At 39.1% G+C, this 8,181-nt stretch overlaps 1 long non-coding RNA gene across 3 annotated transcripts; it reads right to left on the bottom strand.

The window, feature by feature from the left end:
- Positions 1–29: 29 nt before the first annotated feature.
- Positions 30–7,834, bottom strand: LOC146581813 (uncharacterized). 3 transcript variants are annotated; one of them, XR_014893916.1, is made up of 7 exons: positions 7,752–7,834; positions 6,103–7,546; positions 5,403–5,564; positions 5,112–5,150; positions 4,817–4,936; positions 4,513–4,674; positions 30–623 (listed from the first exon to the last, which is right to left on the bottom strand). It is a non-coding gene; the product is annotated as an uncharacterized LOC146581813 (long non-coding RNA). The 3 variants fall into 3 exon arrangements; XR_014893917.1 differs by having other exon boundaries at positions 30–596; XR_014893918.1 differs by having other exon boundaries at positions 5,403–5,559.
- Positions 7,835–8,181: the final 347 nt, after the last annotated feature.

The following is an 8,181-nucleotide window of genomic DNA, read 5'->3' as shown; positions in this document are numbered from 1 at the left end:
AACTTACTATATTTATCCAAACAGACGGGACCAATAATGCTTCGCTGAGTTAGAGACTTTAACAGACTCTTCTATGTAAGAATGTCTCGTGCTGATATACCTGCAAACTTGACAACAAAGGTTTTTCAGACTACATGTAGCTGTCCTCTATGTCAGCTAACACATTTACATTTATGTCACACTTATTTCTGCTTTCCCATTTTATAATTATTACTTACATTTTGATTAGACACCTTGAGTTTGTAAATGATCAGATTACATAATTGGAATACAATGTATCCAATTCAGGGTTGCGGGAGGATGAAGCCTATCCCAGCTGATACAGGACAAAGACAGGCTGCCAGTTTATTGCAGGGCTAATACAATATGTGTAACAGAAAATCCACTTAAATGTTTGATATTTCTTATAATAATCATAATTATGACTATTATTTAAAGGTTTCTTCATAAATACATTTTGATTTTTTATAACCCCTAAAATATAAACCTGAGCTGTTTCAGATTCTGACCTCTGACCTCAGTGACCTGGCTGTGTCCTCACTGCAGCTCCCTCTTGGAAGTACGTCTGCTTCTTGTCTTCCCCCAGTGTTGACCGCCTGATATCAAGATATTACGTACTGTAACTGAGGAACAAAAAAGGACAAACACTTGCCTTCATTTAAAAGTACATTCATACAGAGATAATCTATGGAAACACACTAGTTCACAGTTTGGGAGGAACCAGTTCCTGTGAAACATTTCTGTATATGAACATCATGTGGAGAATGAATGAAATGAGTTCTTCAGGTGACTCAGCAGTCCCACACTGACAAATGAAATCTAGTTAAACTATTAAGCATATTTGCTCTTCTGAAATCTGTGTTAAACAACAACAAACATAAATTAGTAACAAAAACTACAGCTGAGTATAGGCTTTACAAACCACCAGCAGCCATAATGCTAAATTTTAATCTTCAAATGTTTCTGAGCTGTCTTCAACCTGCTTTTAGCACATTAAAGTCTCAATAAATAAAGTCAATGCAGACTCAATCCTAAATGTTCAGCACACAGAGACACAGAGGTACTGTTTAAAGTTTAGTGTTAACTTGAGTCACTGATCATTCACAGTATTACAGAGTCTGGCAGTCTTTGCATGATGTCCACGTCACTGTAAGTTTCTAGCTGACTCTCAGGTGTGCCAGCAGGAAAGAGTAATAATAACCTGCATCCTGAGGTTTGTCATGCAGGATTAAAGGAGCCAAGCTTTGTTCACACAGCTAGGATTGTATTTTACACTGACCCTGGGTCAGTATCAACTTCAAGAAGACAGCTGTAACTGTTGATAGAAGAATCACACACACATGTTTATGGCTTTGCCTTATAGAATTCAGCATCTCAGTGCTCAGGAAATAGGTTTTGCAGCTGTTTGAGCTAAGAATTTCAAGTTATTCACAAATTAAAACCTATACTTTGTGTCGGGCAAGAACTAAATTCAAATGCATGTAACAGTGAGAAACGCACTGTCTTGGCGAAGTAAAGCGTTTCTCATCAACTTCATAGAGCTTGCTGTAACTTTTGATAGAAGACTCAGACAAACATATTCATGGCTTTATCTTATAGACTTCAATATCCCCCCAATGTGTGTGTGAGTCTTCTCTCAAAATTTACAGCTGTCGTTATGAAGTTTATGGAAAAATGCTTTATTTCACCACGTTAGTGCGTTTCTCGCTATTACATGCATTTGAATGGAGTTCTCGCCCGACACAAAGTATAGGTTTTCAATTTGTGAATAACTTGAAAATCTTAGCTCAAACAGCTGCAAAACCTATTTCCTCAGCACGGAGATGCTGAATTCTATAAGGCAAAGCCATAAATATGTTTGTGTGTGAGTCCTCTATCAAAAGTTACAGCTGTCTTCATGAAGTTGATACTGACCCAGGGTCAGTGTAAAATACAAGTTATTCACATAATGAAAACTTATACTTTGTTTCGTGCAAGAACTCCATTCAAATGCACGTAATAGTCAGAAACGCACTGTCTCGGCGAAATGAAGCCTTTTTGTACAACTTCATGTAGTTAGCTGTAACTTTTGATAAAAGGCTCAAAGCAGAGGGATAACGACGGCTATTCAACATCGTTACACGACACATTCGAGCTGCATGACGCAGACAAAGTGACTAAATCATCTTTTTTGTGGTTTATTGTCTTCAAACCAGCAGACAAAGCCGATTGCAGAAGATGTCGGAGAAGAACTTCAGGCCGTGTACTGAAAAGGTATTTTTTTCTTGTTATCAAAAGACATTTGGAGTGGCAGCTTCTGCAACTGGTTGCACTAAAGTAAAGCTTACAGTCTAAGAAACCACAGTGTTGATATTCAGCACAAAGAGAAAAGCTCACTTGTTTGAATTTATTTACAATCATAGTTTTATAAATTCTGAATGTAAACATCTTTTACAGCTTTGATATTGTTTGACACTAGATATCAGGTTTAATTTAAAGGTTTCTGTGTCCCAATGAGCCATTTACACTGACCAGTGTTTCACTTTAACTGTAACACATTCATTATTTAGTTCCAACATTTCTAAGAGAAATAACTGAATGTAAAAAATGGCAGCCCTCAGGCCAGGTTTAATTGATAGAGATATATGCATGCATTGTGAAATTTATGTATCACATATAATTGTTATTCACCTAATCATGGCATACCCACCCCTTCCTCCCCTAGTTAACTGCAACCCAAAATAACTAGTGGGGCTATTTACACACTCACAACCAGTGTGGGGTAAAAAGAGCCACCAAAAAGCTGTCAGCCACAGATGTGCTAGAAGAGTTAGAAACTCTACTTATGGAGAAACTTTCTAAGTCTAACAGGGGACAGGTACTCCTGCCCAAATAACATGATATAACCCCACATACAGCCCAGCCATAAAATGAACCAAGTCATTTAATTAAAGACAGCATGGGACCAAATGCATGTAACCAGCCTGCACCAACCTGGCATTTCTTCCTCCTGAATTAAATGAATGAATGGATGAAAGTTAAATGACTACAAACCTAAAGCCACTAGTTCCCACACTGGAGCTCCCTGACACTGTGTGTTAACCGTATTTAGCTTGTATCAACAGTTGTAACAGGCTAAGCCACTTGAGACACTGCATTGAATTTGTTCCTGTCTTAATGATTTCAGCTGACTGGTTTCAACTCAGATGTTCTGCTTTTTCCTTTCAGTAGATCAAATCAGCTCATGCTGCTTCTGCTTCCAATTTAATGGCAAGAAGAAGAAGAAGAATGCTTCAGCGAAGTGGCGTTCATGGTCTCAGTGAACAGTCATGGTCACACACTGCATGTGGTTTTAAAAGCAACATGTCTGTTCAGTACAACGATCGAGATGTGTAATATTAGTGCAGCTACGGTTTGTTCTTGAACATCAGTTCTGTTTTCTACTTTGATCACTTAGACCAAAAAAGTGTTGTTTTCAGATTCTTTCTTTTAAATCTATAAAGCACCTGCTCATTTTTTATTACAATTAGTTTCACATAAATGTTAGTTTTTCCTTTATGATCTTTTAATGCTTACACTACACTGTACACATTAGAGACATTTCTGTTACCTGTTTCTGTTGACTCAGAGTTGTGAAATGTTCTTTTATTTAATGCACAATATGAAGTTCATAATTTTCTTACAAATAAAACTCTAATGACAAACATGAACAGCTGTGCTTATTTCTGAGACATGAGTTTTTGAATGTGTTTAGACAGTGTGCATCTGTAATCTGAAACTGTAATGGTGAACCTGAGGTGATGGTCAACAAAAGGCTAATATATATCAATATAAAATAATATTGAAGTAATGTCTTTACCCCCTGCAGAGTGTGGACGCTGTGCACTCAATCACCTTATTCACTGTAGTAAACATGCACCGCTAGCTCAAGTGACTGACTGTCTCCATGGTTACATCGTATATTATTAGCTATGTAAACAGCTTCCATAGATACCGCCATAGCTCTCTGCAGCTGTAACACTTTCACACTTTGCAAATCATTTCACGATTTTGATAGTTATGAAGACAGAATATGTTTTTAAGGTCATGCTAGGCGGTTGCTATGGTGGTTGCTGTGGACTTGGCTGGACCGCGTCCGATTCCTGTTATTAGCTGTCCGCCGTAGGAAGGCTGCGTTCCATTTACAAGTAGTGACAGTCTGCCGCAACTCGAACTCAAACCCCACTTTGTTCTTTAATTATAGGCCTTTTATAGCCGTTCATGACACACGCACACACACACACACACACATAAAGCACTTTGCCTCACCATGAGAATGGAACTTTACCTAAGCTAACCTTTAAAATATCTGATATAGGATAGAAAAAATGAAGCAACCAGAGATTTAATGATGAAGACTCTGGGTTCTGTAGTGACCTGAATGACTCTTTGCATACAATTTATTGAAGAGGACTTTAGAATGCACTTTACATTTAGACTGTTGCTGTTTAATTTTTTACATTGTTGCGGTGTTATGTCATGAATAAAGTTCACCTGCTGGGGGTTTGATGGATCAGATCATCATAATCAATGGGTCCTGAGGTGGGCGGGACTGTCTCTGGTGATGTCACCATGAAGGAACAGCATCTGGCACGTGTTGCTGAAACATCCCAGTACACTGGTGTAGTTTCCTCTCCAGCTGTTTGACATTTGACACTTCAAAATTAAGGGGAAGAAGAAGAAACAGTGTTAGGTCAGGTGACCACATGGTTTCTAAAGTAACTGACAGGAAGTAACCAGGCCGTTAGAAATGGATGGCATGTGTTTAGAGTTACTGGAGTTGGGTAACTCTACTTACCAAAAGCAGAAGCACACAGATGAAGGATCAGATGCTGAATGTTGCAGGAACATGCTCGTGCGGTGGTCATTCAGTGCTGCTCCGGCAGGTTAGACAGTCCAAGACTGATATACTGCCCATCTGAGAGTTTGAAAACACACATGCAAAGATTTATTTTGTATTACAGTCAAAGTTGGATGTTCATTTTTGTCCTTTAAAAATGTTTGTGTATTTGAAAGCACTAACATTTAAGGATGACTTGGATCGTCTCCTGTAAAGGGGAGACAAGTGTATCCACTGATCCACGTCACTTTACCTGGATGATGACTCCTCTCCCCCTCACTCAGAAACGCTCCTAATATAACCAAGCAAATAAATAATATTGAAGATTTACTTACATCATTACAAAAACAGGAAAAACATCTCCCTTTGATTCTATTTCTCCATTCCTGCTGAACATCAGGCAACAAATATCTCAATAAATCACAGTAAAATGTAAAGCACATGTTTTCTCTGCTTTGTCTAACCTCTGCAGAGCCTCTGTCAAGAAAAACATATCTGTAAGCATAAAACAAATATACATTTCATAACACGTCACTGGACAAACCTCGGTCAGTTGATTTCCTCTGTGCAGTGCAGACGAACATCAGTCAGCAAGTCAAGGTGGTGAGATGGACTGGTGTCCTTTGTGACTCTGCTGGTTCTTCTGAGGAAATACCACCGTCTCTCCACACTGTCACCATCTGTGAGCACAAACTGCTGCTCTGCTCTGCCAGCATGTAGGAAATCACATATCACACACACAGGGGTGAAGAAACATTAGAACTCAACTTTGGATACTTTAGATCTAAACAGATCAAAGTAGCTCTTAGCTTCAACAATCAGTGAACAGACAAACAATGATACCATACTGATTCTGTATGAATACAATATGGTATTTTCAATACAGGTGTCAAATTAATTTACTAAAACTAATACAGATATATGTTGTTTTTTTTTTGATAAATTCGTTTGCTAAATTATAAGAATATATATTTTTTCATTTAACAATTGCAACTGAAAGAAATTAAATATTGAACAAAAATATATTGTCACATTCTGAGCATGCTCAGCATGCTGACAGACTTGAAGTTGCTACAGATTTTAAGAAGTGATAATTATAGGGAAAAAACTTCTCTTTTTCATCCGTTTAATCAAACATTTGATGCCTTAGATGTCTCAGTCCTATAGCATTCTGCAACTACAACTAAGCTGAAGCTTGGATTTGGCTGCAGGTGCCCTGTACATCCTTCTCAACATTTGGGTACCATTTAATCACACTTCTTCCTGAGCTTTGCTTCGTCACAAGACCAAAGGTGGCATCCCGTGTCACGGTCATATCATCATCCAGAAGAAACATTTGAAGAAACATCATGGAGAAGAAACATTTACGCGCCTCCCGGTTTTGTTTTCTGATCCTGCAAAAAGACTGAGGACAACAAAGCCCAGAGAACACGAGATACACAACATCCAACATTCAGACTCAACAGCCTCCATAAATGAAGAGCACCAGGTTGGTTCAGTTATAGTAGATGTCATGGAATTTTTTAAATAAAGTCTGCAACACAGAAAGAGCTGTGATCATGCTATTTATTACTGTGCACAGGAGAGCAAACACACATCAAACATCACAGTTCAGTCATGTCAGCTCTGCCACTTCACGTGTCTCGCTATGAAACCTAACGGATCAATGGTTATGCTGTTTTGTGCCCTTGACGTTATCAGCACCTGTAAAGGGAGTTGTTTTCTCAAACTGCTGAAGTAAGTTCATCTAGTTTTAGAAACTTTCATTGAACAGTCTATAACAGTGTCACAACTAAGCATATGCATAAGCACTTAAATGCTTTAAATGAGAATAACATAAAATTTCTATTACAGGAGCTAGAGCCTGTCCCAGTAGTCATAGGTAGAGCACACCTGGACAGGTCACCAGTCTGTCAGAGGACTAACACAGATGCAGCCTGACTCAATCCTAAATGTTCAGCACACAGAGACACAGAGGTGCCGTTTAAAGTTTAGTGTTAACTTGAGTCACTGATCATTTGCAGTATTACAGAGTCTGGCAGTCTTTGCATGATGTCCACGTCACTGTAAGTTTCTAGCTGACTCTCAGGTGTGACAGGTGTGCCAGCAGGAAAGAGTAATAATAGCCTGCATCCTGAGGTTTTTCATGCAGGATTAAAGGAGCCAGGCTTTGTTCACACAGCTAGGATTGTATTTTACACTGACCCTGGGTCAGTATAAGTATCATACAGTTTAAACGAAGCACTGAAACTTGCACATATTTATTACAGATGCACTGAAGCTAATCGAGATATTTGCTGTCAGTCTGTGGCTGCGATTAAACACTTTACTGGAAACTTTATTAACTAGTAACTTCGTCAGTCATGACAGAAGCTAATATTTCTGTGCTAACATCGTTTAAACAGTAACAGCTTTACTCCAATATAAGCTAACGTTTACACCGTAACTTTAAGCTAGCACCATAAAGACGGTAAAACACGTAATAACATCTACAAATGCATCTTAAAGCTGTTATATTAGCACTCGGTGTATTACTAACATAACCACATTAACATTATTGACACTCGCTGGTCTGACTTTTAATAGTCATTCTATAAATGCTGTCCGTTTAAACGGTCTTACCTGTACACACATTGCAGCCAGAGTGGATTCTGGAGTCTTCCCACGCTCCTGTTAGTGATCCTCCATCTGGATGGATAATAACAACCTTCTGAACAATCTAGCAGGAGATGGTCCATATCTAGGGGATATGGACTGATAACAGCCGAAGCGGGTGAATAAAGTCACCCAGTCGCTAGCTGTGCGATTACCCAGCATACACCAGCACAATATTAGGCACAGCACCACCATAGACATTTTCAGTGGTTTTGAATGCAGGACATGGTTATCTTACCTTGTAAAATGCATGACAATAAAACAGCTAACCACCATAAAATGGTATTGTGTATGTATGTATGTGCATGTGTGTGTGTGTGTGTGTGTGTGAGAGAGAGAGAGAGAGAGAGAGAGAGAGAGAGAAAGAGGGGGGGGGGGGGAAGAGATCAAAGGCGTGCGCTTATGTTTTTTCTTGATCAAGAGTGTGCCTCCTCTCTCTTATTGGATGTATGGTATAGCATGTTTATTCAGGTGCACCTTTGAAGTCTATGAGAATACTTTGCAGCCTGGTCTGAGTGGTCATTTCTGCACAGACACAATGAAGCGTGCACTCAGTTTAGAGGAGGCTGTTGCTGCAGTTTTGCACTCTCCACAAGCAGTGGAGATACTTCTGACAGCGAAGAAGAATTTTTGCCAGGCACCAAGGAGCTTTGCAGCTCATGTGCGGA

This window comes from Mchenga conophoros, linkage group LG2, assembly GCF_057382185.1.
Source record: "Mchenga conophoros isolate Kocher_MC1m ecotype Shallow Benthic linkage group LG2, M_conophoros_male_GT1.1, whole genome shotgun sequence".
Taxonomy (NCBI): domain Eukaryota; kingdom Metazoa; phylum Chordata; class Actinopteri; order Cichliformes; family Cichlidae; genus Mchenga; species Mchenga conophoros.
The sequence above is the reverse complement of the archived record's forward strand: the minus strand, read 5'-3'. Positions and strand labels throughout refer to the sequence as shown.